Here is a 14,568-nt window from a genome sequence, read left to right on the forward strand (position 1 = left end):
TACTAATGAGGGTGAACTTAAAAAGTATTGCTCCTCATATTTACTCTGTGTTAACTGTCTCGGATCCCTTGTTCATTTTCCTTCTGAGATTCCTTACTGATTTATGCAAGCTCTTACATGTTAAAGAATATTAACCTTTTGCCTGCTTATACTATTTCTTCTGCTAAAATTCTATTTGTTCTATAGCTCAGCATCACCTTCAATCAATTCTGTAACAATGAACTAGAAATCTAAGCATTAGGCCTCCTGCTAGGGGACGGGGCTCCAGCAAGAAACAAGACCTTGTAGAGGGAATAGCAGGTATTCTCAGCTGTGAAGTGAGCTAAGAGTATGAACTAGTCATACATGAAGAAGGGCCCGCATGGCTAGAGTGGAAAGTATGGCAAAAGATCAGGCTGCAAATGCAGGGAGGGGTCAAATCATGCCTTCTGGGCTATATTAAGGATTTTCACATTCATCCCAAGAGTAAGGGGGAACTAGAAAGAAGCAAGAAATGACATGACGTATTTGCTTTTTAAAAATATATCACTGGCACTTTTGTAATGGGAGAATGGACTGGATGATAAGAATGGGCAGGAAACTCAGTCAGGGTCTAGTGGAACAGTCCTGGTGAGAGAGGACAGCAGTGGAGAACAGGATGGATGAAGATGAAAAGTAGACAGAAGACTGACATTATGGGAGACGAGGGAACAGAGCTTTGTGGCTGATATGGGGAAAAGAAAACGGGAGACGGAGGATGACTCCAGGTTTGTGGCCTAAGATACTATGTACTGAGACAGAAACACTGGAGGGAGAGTAGGCTGCAGGAGATAGGACAAGGAGGAGGAGTAAGGATTCTTTTGGAGAAATGTTGAATTGAAGGAACTTGTGAGACATCCAAAGGGAGGTCCAGAGCAGACAACCAGATAAGAGATCATCACTCAGGACAGTTCAGTCCAGATTACAGGTAAAAATTGGAAAACCCTAGTATAGAAGGTAACTAAAACCATGATGGGTAAAAAAAGAAATTAAAGGAACTAAGACATCTCATCCCTAAGACCAAGCGAGGATATCCCTACTCTTGAGTCCCATTACCATGTTGCTATGTAAAACACTATCCCAGCATTTTCCCACACTACAATAAAATTTCTTATTTATTTATGTTTCCTTCATAGACAACAGACTCCTCAGAGACATGATCAAATCTCATTTATTTTTGTACCAAGCCTTAGCACAGGTCCTGAGATACTAAACACATTCCAAAAAATGTCTGCAAGAGCTTAACAGTTTGAGATCAAAAAGCAGTATATACACACTCACTCATTCTCTCTCTCTCACACACCCTAAAGTTTAAGAGCTTAGATTCTGCAGTAGATCACTTGGGTTAAATCCAGACTCTATCATTTACCAGTAGTGTCATGTTAGGCAAGTTATTTAATGCCTCTGTGCTTCAATATCCTGATCTATAAAAAAGAGGTAGGTAATAGAACCTATTACAGAGTGTTGCAAAAGATGATGTTTCATGCATAACACTTAGTACAGTACTTGCACATGGTAAGCATTCATATTTAGCTATTCTCATTGCTACAATTATAATCTCCTTGCTTCATCTTCCATGAATAGAGAAATGCTCAAAAATGGAAAGGATTTCCGATTATTCGTTGTGGTCCTAAAGCTCTGGAACACAAAAACAGATCATGTTCCTTCAAGTCTAAAAGCAAGGGGGTAAAAACAAGGAATATAATTTTGATGTTATCTAGTAAGCAAAATTAGTATTTCAAAAAATAAGTTTAGCATTTTTTTTTTAAGATTTTATTTATTTATCAGAGAGAGAGGGAGAAAGCGAGCACAGGCAGACAGAGAGGCAGGCAGAGGCAGAGGGAGAAGCAGGCTCCCTGCTGAGCAAGGAGCCCGATGTGGGACTCGATCCCAGGACGCTGGGATCATGACCTGAGCCGAAAGCAGCTGCTTAACCAACTGAGCCACCCAGGCGTCCCAAATTTAGCATTTTTTAAATCCCCAGTAATTACAAAACCATTTCAAACCAAGTGTTGACTGTGTGGGGTTTGGGGCAGAGGGAGAGGGATTAGGAGAGAAAGGGAATAGGAAGAGAGAGAGAAAAAGAAACTGACCAAGTTTATTATGTATAGGTAGGTCTAGCTGTTCCCTGTGTTAGCTAGGTACAGCAAAAACAGACAGAAGAGTGATATTTAAAAGTCAAATTGTAACACAACTGTTTATCATATTCATTTCTAAGTGTAAATTTATTATGTTCATTTTATTTTATTTGTAAGGCATCAATTTTCTCTAGCAGGTCTTACATGTCTGTATTTTCCCATATTATGGGCTATCATTTCAAAAACCAGTTAGTTTATCACTTTATAGAGAATCTTGATATTTGTCCTAACTTATGCCCATAAATAGCTATAATTTCTGAGATTAATTAAGCGATTACCTGATAATAAGCTAATACAAGTGCATACTTTTAGAAAGGTTATTTTTTTCTTTGTAAGTGTACATGTTAACTCACCAGGTGGCTAACAAACCAAATAACCCCTCTTTCAGCTTGGTTGGTATTAGGGTTGACAACGCATCAAGTTCAAACTTCTCTGTATTCTGCTTTTTATTCAGGGGTGTGAATACAGGGTGCAAACTCGAATGCTGACAGCTCTTCAAGAATTTAATCAAGAGAAAGAACGGCCAGGTGAAAACACAACATGTACAATTTTCTATTTTGGCAGTTTCCTTGCAACTGCTTTTACAGGTTTACCCCTCATGTAAACCATGTGCTCTTGTGCAGACAACCCACCTAAGGTCTATGCCATGCATGACCACCATTTTAAGAAAAGAAAGGTAAGTCAGCTGGTGGGAAAATAGTATACAGAGTGCAAACTTTCTGGCTAAAAAATAGTTTTTACTATTTAGTAAAAAAAAAAAAAAGTAACATACTTAAATAAAAGCAAACAGGATTAGAGAATGAATACTAATTCCACATGTAAGCACCATTAAGAATTCCTTATTTTTCTCAGAGCTGTCAGGTTTTTTTTTTTTTTTTTTCTTAAATTTATTTGACAGACAGAGATCACAAGTAGGCAGAGAGGCAGGCAGAGAGAGAGGAAGGAAAGCAGGCTCCCTGCTGAACAGAGAACCCGATGCAGGACTCGATCCTAGGACCCTGGGATCATGACCTGAGCTGAAAGCAGAGGCTTTAACCCACTGAGCCACCCAGGTGCCCCAGCTGTCAGGTTTTTAATTGAAGGGGGGCTGCATCACTCAAAAACAGTATGGAGAATGGAGCTGAAGAGTAGAAGAAAATTCTAACTTTTTTAAACTGGAAATTAAGATCTTTGAGAAAGTAAAAAAAAATTTAAAACAGCACAATATTAAGCTGAGTAATTAGATAACATACAAGTAAAAGAAAGGATTCTTATATAGAACATAAAACAAAAGCGATAACGAAATTTTCTGATTGGAACACCAGTTCTTAACTATTAAGAAAAAGATAAAACAAACAAAATGAAAACTATGAAAAGCCTCAATGCCCCAAGATATTGTTTAACTAACCTTCATGGGGCTCTAATTTTTTAAAACCTTTCTGAGTTGTTTCTAATGGGCAGCCAGTAGAGAGCCACTGGGCTGAAACGCCACAATAGGTCATCAAAATAATGGAATTTCCCTTTCAGCAGGTCCTTAAAATGGGCTCTATTCTCAGATCAGGACTGTTTATCATTAAAGAACATCAAGACTTCTGCACACTGTTTACCGTGCATTGTTTCCTTAACTGGATTCACGCATGAAACCTTTACAGTCTGCCTTGTCCTCTGCATGCTATGAGATGTTTACGAATGTGTGGCTCACCTCTGAATCTGATGTCACAGCTGAAACTCCCTCCTACTGGGCCTCTCCAGAAAATAAAACACTAGGCACTCCTGATTCTCAAAATTCTCCTTCACCATCCCCTATTTATTGGCTTCTGAGGCACTCTTCCTACATTCTCCTTCCATCTCAAATACTTCTGTCTCCTCCTTAAACTTGAAGACCTTCACTGAAATCCACGACAGTCCTGAAAAGCTCATCAACAGGTTCCAGAGGTGAGGGACCCCTTGAAATTGTATACATAAAAATTTGGGTGCATATATGAGGAGGCCCCCTTTTTTCCCCCCCCATATTCTCAATGGATTTAAGATCCCTGAAGGTTATAAATCACTCCCATAAATCCTTTTTTTTCTTTAAGCTTTCCAGGCTTCAACTGCTGTCTCTGAGCTTATGGCTCCTACATCAATCCTAACCTATCAGAGATCTGAATCCATATTTCTAACTGGCTGTTCGGCATATTCATTAAATTAAACCAAAATTAATGCGAATTTAATCAGTTCCCTCAGAAATACTTGGGGTTTCTTAACTCCCACTTTCAGTCAATGGAGCCACCCTCCAACACTCACACACCTGAGTCAGAGATTTCAGAATCATCCTTCAGCTCTTCTTTTTCTCTTCCACCCCATGAATTTTTCATCTAGCTTCTTTTCTGCATCCAAAGCATTGGCACTTTATTTTAGGCTTTCTCATGTTCTTATGGCTACAGCCTTCTAACGGAGCTCTGCCTGCAATCCCCGTGATCCAGTCCATCTACCAAATAAGCTGCCAGAATTATCTTCCTAATTGTGCCACAGCCCTGCTTAAAAAGTCTCTTGGCTCTCTTGCACGAACAAAACAGAACCTCGCTTGGTTGGCTTGGAATGCAGTGAGCTCCAAGTCCCCAATTTACATTTTGTAATTAATCTTCCACTTCCAACACCCTTTAACAATCTCAACTTTCTACCATTTCTCCTGCAATAGCAGACCTTTTCCTAATTTTGTATTTGCTTACGATGCCCTTTCCTCACTGCTTCAAGAGACTCATACTTTTAATTGGATTCACTGAACATGCAACTGATGTGAACCAAGCACCGTGGCTAGACACTGGAATTACAGCTCGGAACAAAATGGTCAGGTAAGGCACCTTCACAGCAGCTGCAGAATCTGACAACAAACAGACACGCAACTAAAACAATGAGAGAATGTGATTTAAGTTATGAAAGAAATAAGATGACAAAAGAGAAACTCTACGGGGAATGATGCAGGCAGGCTTCTTACCTTACTCAGAGAAGACAAATTATTAAAATCAGATCTTGTGGAATAAGTAAGGAGCCAGTCATGAAACTCTGAGAGAGGGAATCCAAGCAGAGGGTGCTGCAAAGGTACTGTCTGTATCATACACTGTGTGCAAGACTGTAGGCACCACTCTCCTTGAAGACAACCATTTAATACAAACATGTGTCCTTAGAATTTGGCTTCGCTGGCAAATGGTCATTGACTCAATAAAGAGTTGCTAAATTAAGTGAATAAGAACAACTGAAAGAGAGAATGGTGGGGCTGGGGAATAAGTAGGAAGGGCAGACATCTTCCATGATTACAAGTAAGCTCTTAGTCTCCCCCAAACCACTCCAGTTCTCTAGCAGCATCCTATTATTTCCTTATTTACCTTGTCGCTATGTTCTGCTTAGTGCTCATACAGCTAACAAGTTATTCTTGGTTTTCGTTTAGATCCCCAAATCCTGAAAAGTAATTGTGTTTTAGGAACTTTTACAAATACAGGAACATGTTTCTGATGTTAAGGAAAGAACTGTTTTAATTGAAACATACATACGGATCCTCAGCGTTTTTGATATATATATTCCTTTCCCTGTCACCCAAGAGTTACACTCTCCATTGTAACCCCAAGGGTCCTTACTCATCCGTATCCTAAATTCATTCCAGGATAGCTGGTCAGAGACTAGCTAACAGGTCAGTTACTTTTAACACACATTAATTATCAATTGAATGGGTATGGGTATGATAATGAAGCCATCCTTCCTCTCTTTAGGAAGTGAGAGTAAGGATAAGTAACACAAGACAACTTAAGAATGTAACTTCAGGGGCACCAGAGCGGCTCAGTGCCTTAAGCCTCTGCCTTAGTCGGGTTGTGATCTCAGGGTCCTGGGATTGAGCCCCACATCGGGCTCTCTGCTCAGCAGGGAGTCTGCTTCTCCCCGCCTCTCTGTCTACCTCTCTGCCTACTTGTGATCTCTGTTTGTCAAATAAATAAAATCTTTTTAAAAAAAGAATGTAACTTCAAACATTTGATACTCTTTCAATTTAACAGGCCCCAAACAAAAAGACTAGAAAGAGTGAATTAAAAGGCACACTTTCTTAATGGACACACAAATTAAACAATTATCCAAGCAGTACTGTATTATGCACTAAAGCAGAAATTTCAAGATCACTAGTCAGCCGGAGGTTTTTTCCGCTATACTGACATCAAGATTTACATTAACAATATACTGCTGAGAAGCTGATAAACATATTATTCACATGGCTTTATAAGTTATACACTGTTGAGCTCTGTCATATACCTTACTCTAGGTCCCCCATTAAAAAAAAGGAGTAGAGAACTGCATTAGGAAATCTGGTGTACCTTTGAGATTAGCATACCAAGTTCATGCTGAGGAAGGTCTAATGAACAGGTGAATATGCCTTCATCTTGATTGTGCCTTCCACATCTACCCTAATGTGACACCAGCAGGGATTCTGGGATATGGTCAACCCATGAGCAATTAAAGGATGCTCATTACAACGTCACTAGGTTACACATGCATACAATAACTGGAAATAGCCAAGAAGCTCACTGGCTCACTGTAGCCATAAGCTGGTAAGGGGCAAAAAAAAAAAAAAAAAAAAAAAGGCTTTGTTGCTCAACCAAGTATGTGGGAAATTAAAAAAAATGAGAGGGTTCGAGAGGGTTCTTTTTCCATAAAAGCTTCAGGTTTCGTGAATCTTAGCTAAGGTTCAAATAATGATAGGTTCTATAAATGTTGACCATAGTCATAACCAAATTCCCATCTTCATATTTGAACCTCTGGATTACACATTAGCTTTATTGTTTTTGTATCTCAAGGGCAGCAACACCTATCCCTGAGAAAGTTTGGTAGAAAGAACTCTAAGGAAACATTAACAATGTGTCAGTCAAACTTTTATTTCAAAACAGGCTTTTATTCTGGGCAATACTGACACCTTAGAGACCTATTTTTGTAAAAATTTCCCACTTTCGTCCTTCGAATATCTAAAGCTAAAGGATATAGGTTAAGTGTGTATGTATACATCAATATTCTATATCCATATCTATAAAGATATCAGTAAAATAGCCATGACCATTTTTTTGCTTATTTTTCAGATCCACAATTCATGAAGGCTATAGGAATAATGTTAACAGTACTCTATCAATACAAAATCTATCTGGCCAATGTAATGACTACGCAACTAAATCAGCAAGATCAACTAAACTTCATTCTCTTTAAACAGGAAAACAAAAGCCACATCTCCAAATACAAGCATACTGGCCAATTTTCTTAGTATAAAGCCCAACTAAAACAAACAAAAACAGCACAGCATGGAAGAAAGAGTTATAAAACTCTACTCCTGTACATTTGAAGTAAAACACATTTTTAATAGCATGTTTCTGTAACACACATTTTATAAAAATATTCTATCAACTAAATCCAAGAGCTGGATATTAGCCAAAACGGGAAAGAACAGTTTGCCATTCAGTGTATAAATGAAACTGTCAGCAGTTTCAAATGCCCATATAACTGAACTAAAACACTTGGATTTAACTATGAAAAGTTAACCTTTCCGATAACCCCCTAAACAAAGCCACCATGATCAAGTTATTCCCCTGATTAGGTAAGCCTCAGTATATGGTGCCAGCCTTACCATAAACAAATACTGCTCCAATCGTATGCAGTCACTCTTGAGCCACCTGAATCACTGGAGCAGAGCAGCAGTTTCAGCTACTTCTAAAATTACAAGAAAGCTACTATGTAGAACATTTATGGTGACACAGAAAACTCAAGTTAAATGGCTTGACAAAGACACCAACAAGTTTCAAGTTTACCACCATTTCAGGTTATACGAGCAAAAATAGTGCCCTCTAAAGAAAGACGAATTCTGCTAAATGAAACCATTGGGTCTATTACCTTTATTCAGAAGCACCATACAGCAAAATAAGCAGTCAAGTCCACAGGGTAATAGCATTTCAATAGCTGCAATGTGGTGCCAGACCAGGCTTTGTTGGCCTTCCTTTTCCAAGAAACAGAGATGTCTCTTTTTACTTAGTCCATCTGCCCTAAGTGATAACCAGATGCCTGTGTGATACTTCAAAATTTAAAAAGTGCTTTCTTCCCCGCCAAAACCGAAGGCAGAGATGAGTCCAACAGTCAGTGATTGCAAATCAAGAATTCCAATGCTTTAACAGAAAGTCCCCAGAGGGAAGAAACAAAGCATACAGCCGGTTCATCTTTAATGTGCTGCCTAATACCGCTGCTGGGAGGACCAGCTCATAGTTTTTTAGCTCACTATGCTGAGCATTGTTCTGGTACTTTACACTTAGCTCTCACAGCAACCCCCACAGGCATGGTGCTAGTATTAACCCCATAACGCGGTTGAGGTTTTTGATAAAAAATGTTCTGCCTCACAATGAAAAGACCTCTAATTGATGGGCAAAAGGAGGTTAGCACATGATTCTTTGGAACTATTTAACTAATAAAAAATTTCCGACTTAAAATACTAAGGGTCACCCACACATGTCCTAAGAAAACACAACATTGACTCTGATTTGCAGTACTCTTGCTTGAATGAATTCCGTGTGGTCAAAGTTGCCAGCCAAACTTTTGTGCTGCATTTTCTTGGTGAAATTTTAAACAGTTTCACTATTGACTCCTACATGAAGGCCAATTTGAACTGTCCCCAAAATCACCTTAGTGTATTTTTTTAAACATTTAATAGGATCCCTAGCAGCATGTCTCACATACAATACAAGCCATTTAAACCAAACTTTGAATTTTATCACCAGTTGCAAGATGAAACCAGATGAATACAATTTCTGATATAACCTGATTATTTTTCATTTATGACATACCTCTGGAATCGTGGTTTTTCCACAATTACACATACATACATTCCATCTCCCTACCTAATAAAAGGCTGTATCAAAAGTCAAATTTGCGTCTATGGCCTGGAAAGACCTCAAACATGCATATACTCTTTCTCCTTTTTGAAACTTCCCAAGGTGGTATTCAGGGGACAAGAGAAAAGACTGCATCTACTCTAGGCAGTAAACCATTATTTTTATTGTCTGAATTGGTTTCAAAACAAAAACAAAAAACATGCCCTAATCATGTCAGAGAAATTTTTGCTGCTTTTAACTTGTAGCCAGCATAAAAAAGTTGAAATTTTAGGCATCAAGAATTAGATTACTAATTAGATCAGATGTCTGAAAGACTGCCCTCATCTACCAGAGAGCTTCCTGAAGTGAAAGAAAAATAAATAAATAAATATATATATATATATATATATATATATATATATCTCCTTTTATTAGCATGTTAATCTTCAAACATGCACATACACTTACATGACATTAATACACAACAGGATGCCAACTCACAGTCCTGATCCTCAACAAACCTCTAATTTAGCAGGCATGACGAAATCTGTACACCAACAGCACCAGGCAGTACGTAACAAAGGATTTAAAATTCAGATTTGTGTGTCATGTTTTGGTATTCAGGTACAGTGTTTCTCTGCTATCTATAAGGTCACAAAAAACACCTGAAGAGAAACATCTTTCATCCTGGTGTCCATACCTGATTTGGCATCAGGCATCTTGAAGGTGCAACAGATATGAATATAAATTTCAGGAAATCCTTGTTTTTCAATTCAAATGTCACAACACAGCTAAATTTTCAAAGCACTACAAGTTTTCAGTTAGAGACACTGTAGAAATACTCTACTATAAATTCTTCTAAAATCAATATAATTTTATTTTTCAAAGCAATAATAATTTCATCACATGGTCGATGATGCAACAGGAGGAAATCAATCATCAGATTATTACAGACCTCTTTCACCTAAAAACACTGATACCCACTCAACTAGATTATACAACATTTATTTTAAATGATGTGATAGATTGTAAGAAATAACACTCTCAAAAATTCAGTTGCATATTTCACATGTATTTGTTCTACTTTAAAGCAAATTCTGCACATTTTATATACGTATATAGTAGTTCTCCTTCATCTGTGGCAGATATGTTCCAAGATCCCTAGTGGATGCCTGAAACTGTAATACCAAACCTTATATATACTAAGTTTTCCTACAGAATTATGATAAAGTTTAATTTATAAATTAAGCACAGAAAGGGATTAACAACAATAATAAAACAGAACTGTAACAATATACTGCAATAAAAGCTACGTAAATGTGGTCTTTCTCTCTCCCAAAATATCTTCATGTACTGTACTTACCCTTCTTTTTGTGATAATGTGAGATGATAAAATGTCTGTGTGTTGAGATGAAGTGAGATGAATGATGTAGGTACTATGACCTAGTGTTAATCTACTATTAACATTTTGAGGACCATCTGCTTCTAGACCATGGTTGACCAAGGATAACTGAAACCATGGGAAGCAAAACCACAGATAAACAGGGAACTACCATATATCCACAAAAATTTTGAGACAAAAATTTTCCACATAAAGAAAAACTTGTGGAAATCACTGAAATTGTTTCCTCAAATTTGGGAAAATGTAATTTTAGTCAAATATTCACATGCAAAATAATCAGAAATGACTGATGTTACGGAAACTTTTTTAGAATAAGAATTATGAAAATCTTAGGTTCAATTAAAAGCACACAGTAAAATCTACAATACTATCTTACCTTTAAAAAAGTGACTATGTCTAGAGTTTTAATACTACCCTTTGAACTTCTAAAAACACCTTTAATTCGGCAAAGTTACAACATTTTGTACATGCCTTATTTCAATACAGTCTTTTGAGTCTCAGCATGAGGCTCTTAACCTGTTGTATTGCACAAACAGAATGAATACAGACATGTGGCATGACCACTCCAATTCTCCAAGTAAAGGGGAGGGATACAGAAGGAAAATACAACAAAGTAACATTAATGGAAAAGATATATAGGCGAACCACATATGTTGAAAAATCCATAAGAAACAAATAATACAAATAGCACAAAAAATCATTTTGATTGAGACATGATTAAATAAGGAGAGAAACTAAAACATCACCGAACACTGAAAATGTTATAGTAAAGAGCAGGGAATGCAGAAACTGGGACTGTTACTAAAGATGGAAGATAGGGCTTGACCCCCACTCTAACACAGAAGGGACAGAGGTGAACACAAATAGGTCTGGGTTAAGTCAGCATGATGGCAACCCTGAGATTGAGGAAATATACTAAGTTTCATAGGCACTATAAAAATCTTGGGACACAACAGCCAACAGCCTCGAGTGTGGTCATCCCCCAGGATATCCTTCACAGAAGAACAGCTTTGTGAAAAGATTAAACAACAATCCTTGATTCTTTAACCTAAAGGTGACAATACTGTGTTTTTCCACTGAGGAGTCCTAAAATGCAATTTTAAGTTTCCCAATGTTTATACTTCCCATTAAAGGAAACTGCGCACCTCTTTGCACATCCGTGAACTTCCTTTAACAAGAGACACTGAACCTCAATTCATCTCAATTCCATGAAAATGCCTGAGTTAAAAGCTCTATTCCGGTACCAGTCAACCAATGAAGAACACTCAGTAGCAGACCATTACAGTTTCTGATTTTGAAGGCAGAGAATATGAAAAGAGGGGGCTGACGATAAGGATGACACATTTTAAGACAAGCCAGACTTAACAACAACAAAAAAAAAAGTGGGAGACAAACAGAGGCTGTGGTTGACATAATTGCTTCTATGACTTATCAGTTTTATTTTCACCTTTAATCCTCGATTTAATAAAAAGAGCTTTATTCTCACTGGACACAAAAATTATATTCTCTAATAGGTATATGTAGCCTTTTCAGTATGCCATAGGGAAACCTCAGTTACTGACCTGGAATGATTTGGGAAGGTATAAAACCATTAAACAGAGATATAAAGCATAAAGAGGTAATATAAGCTGATAAATATGTAACTGGACTAGCCGACTGTGAATAATTCATCAGAACAGATAGCGATAAAAGTCCCTTCTCCATTTGTATGAACTGCCATTTTCTCAAACTTTAAGAGCAGATTATGCTCCAATAGCTGAAATTTTTCCTTATATTTCTCTTTTTCAATTTTCCCAGGGATTCTGTAATTGGGTCTTTACACAAAAATCACACCAACCTTGTTTCCTTTTCCTTTTTTTTTTCCTCGAGCCCATTTTAAAGCACTGTTCTTAACCCTAAATACACAAACCCACGCTGGTTAACTGCTGGTGTCGCTTTGGAACTGCAGGTGACAGATGCAGCCAGAGAGCTCACAGATGTGGACTGGCTGCACTGTGAGTCTTATTGCAATGAGCACACTGACAGAGCCCGCAGATGCACATCTCCGCAGAAGGAGTCTGAAAAACCGTCATTCCGAAACACATTTACTTTTAGGGCTCTTACTGGCTATCATTAAGCGCTTATCCTAATTCTCATCCTTGCTTAGCCCTACCCACAATTCATTTTTCTTCCTTAGCTCCAGACCCTTCATCAAACCTAATTTGGTTAATAACAATAATAATAAAGCGGGGCTGTGGGCATTGCCAGCACCAGGAACCGGCGAAGGGGCTACTCGGGAGCCTTCCCGCCGCGGCACAGGCCGCTGGAAGTTTTCCGGGAAGCAATGGACCCCCTAGCATCTCTGCACGATCCTTCTTCCTCCGGGTGAGAGCTTCATACAGGCAGATGGGGAAATCACCCTTCTCCTGCCTTCCCCGGGGTGGCTAACACGAAAAATAAAAATACCTCTTTTCTTATGCTACACCCCGCCTGATAACGCTCGAAGGCACGGACGCCCCGCCCCCACGCCGTTATCCCTGATGAGCTCCCCAAATATCACCCTGTCCTCCTAAGAAGTGGACCCTCCCTCGGCCCCGGGACCAAGTGCCCCCACCTTAGTTCCTCTCCTCCGGTCGTCCGCCCCCTCACCTCCCACCCGCAGCGCGGCCGGGCTCGCACACACCAGCCCCGGCACTCAGGCCGCCCAGTCGCCCGCGCTCCCCCCGCCCAGGGTCGCCTCCGGGGTTACCGTGGGAAGAGGGGGCGGCGGCAGAGAACGCGGCGGCAGCGCTGCTGCCGGTTACGTCGGACGCGAAGGATAAGCTGGAGGACAAGGATGATGATGAGGCGGGCGCGCTCCCCAGTCTCCATGGAACTCCCGCCCCGGCCCGTTGCTAGGAGCCCCCGAGGCTCGGGCTCCGTCTTTCTCGCTTTGTTGTTCCGGGTACTGGGCGGCCGCTTCGTCCCCGCGACAATAAATAGACCAGACGCAGGGGGAGCATAGAGACAGGGCGCCGGGGCTAGAGCGCCGCCGGACAGGGTGCCCCTGGGTTCCTCGCTAGCCAGTCATTTCCGGCTCTCACTGCTCCCGTCACTTTCGCCCCCGCCCCTTTCCCTACTTTCCCTTCCTCCTTCCTGGTCTCCTCAAAGCAGGCCCCTCCCGCTCCTGGGCATGGCAACGTCCGGGTATTGGGGACAGGGACTGCTCTTGGGCTAGACTTTTTTTTTTTTTTTTTTTTTCTTGAGGACCACCCAAAAAGATTTTGGAAAACAAAACAAAACTGAGTGACCGTTGTACCTTTTTAGCTGATATTTAAACATGAGTACGTAATACCTGACATACAGTGTAATATAAAAGGACTTTAGTTTTTTGTCAAAACCACGGAACTTTCTCGTGAGCTCATTCAACTTAAAGGTCCACTATTTAACATAGTTAGCAAAACTAGTTCTCAACAGCCGAATTTATTTTCTAAGATACTTTCTGTCTGAAAAAGTCCTATTGCGCGTTTTCCGTTAGACGCGTTCCGATAAAGGTTTCATTAAGGACTTCTAATTGTGGTCCCCAAATACAGCGATAGGCGGTGATGGCGGACGGAGGGGTGGAGAGGTGGATGGATGGATAGATGGACAGACAGAAAGATAGGGCAGGGAGTTTAGGTCACACTTCCGTCGCCTCGCCCTTCGCTATTCCTTACTCAACTTGGGTTTGTGGTCGCGGCTCCGCCTCGGAGCCCGAGCACTTCGGGGTCTTTCACGCGGTGCAGCCAGATCCGAGAAGGATGGACGGGGAAGAGCGCGGCTTCAGGCTAGGGCTGGAGCGTGGGTCCAGCCGAGGCTCAGACCGGCGGGCGCAGGAGGGCGGTCCCTCGCAAGCTGGGCCCCTTGGGGGCTGAGACCCTTCCACGGCTCTGCGCCTAAGCAGCCCTGGAATGATCCGGGGACCCCGGGAGGCGCACACCCGCCAGTTTGAACGGCCGCGCTGGGGCCAGATGAGCCCTCGGGGGGGTGGCCTGAGAGACGCTGCCGGCGGGAGCGAGACTCGAGTAACGGCCTGGGGAGCGCCAGGCAGTGCAGAACCCTGAGCCGCCCCCGGAGCCCTACTCTCAGGCAGGCACGGGCCTCCGTTCCCGAGCTCAGCTGCTGTAGTTCAGAAGCCTCGGCCCCTGGTTGAGGCCGGGAGCAGCTCTGA

At 40.7% G+C, this 14,568-nt stretch overlaps 1 protein-coding gene across 2 annotated transcripts in view; it reads right to left on the bottom strand.

Annotated features, from left to right (window-relative positions):
* The window catches only part of TBPL1 (TATA-box binding protein like 1), a 35,776-nt gene extending 22,040 nt beyond the window's left edge, over positions 1-13,736 (bottom strand). The window contains exons 1-2 of one of the 2 annotated variants that reach the window (XM_059177513.1): positions 13,129-13,736; positions 7,768-7,850 (exon numbers count right to left, since the gene is read on the bottom strand). The gene's annotated coding sequence lies outside the window, so the exon portion shown is untranslated. The remainder of the gene's footprint in view (positions 1-7,767; positions 7,851-13,128) is intronic. The other variant, XM_059177511.1, reaches the window with a different exon arrangement.
* Between the last annotated feature and the right edge of the window lie 832 nt (positions 13,737-14,568).

This window comes from Mustela lutreola, chromosome 6 (genome assembly GCF_030435805.1).
Source record: "Mustela lutreola isolate mMusLut2 chromosome 6, mMusLut2.pri, whole genome shotgun sequence".
Lineage (NCBI taxonomy): Eukaryota > Metazoa > Chordata > Mammalia > Carnivora > Mustelidae > Mustela > Mustela lutreola.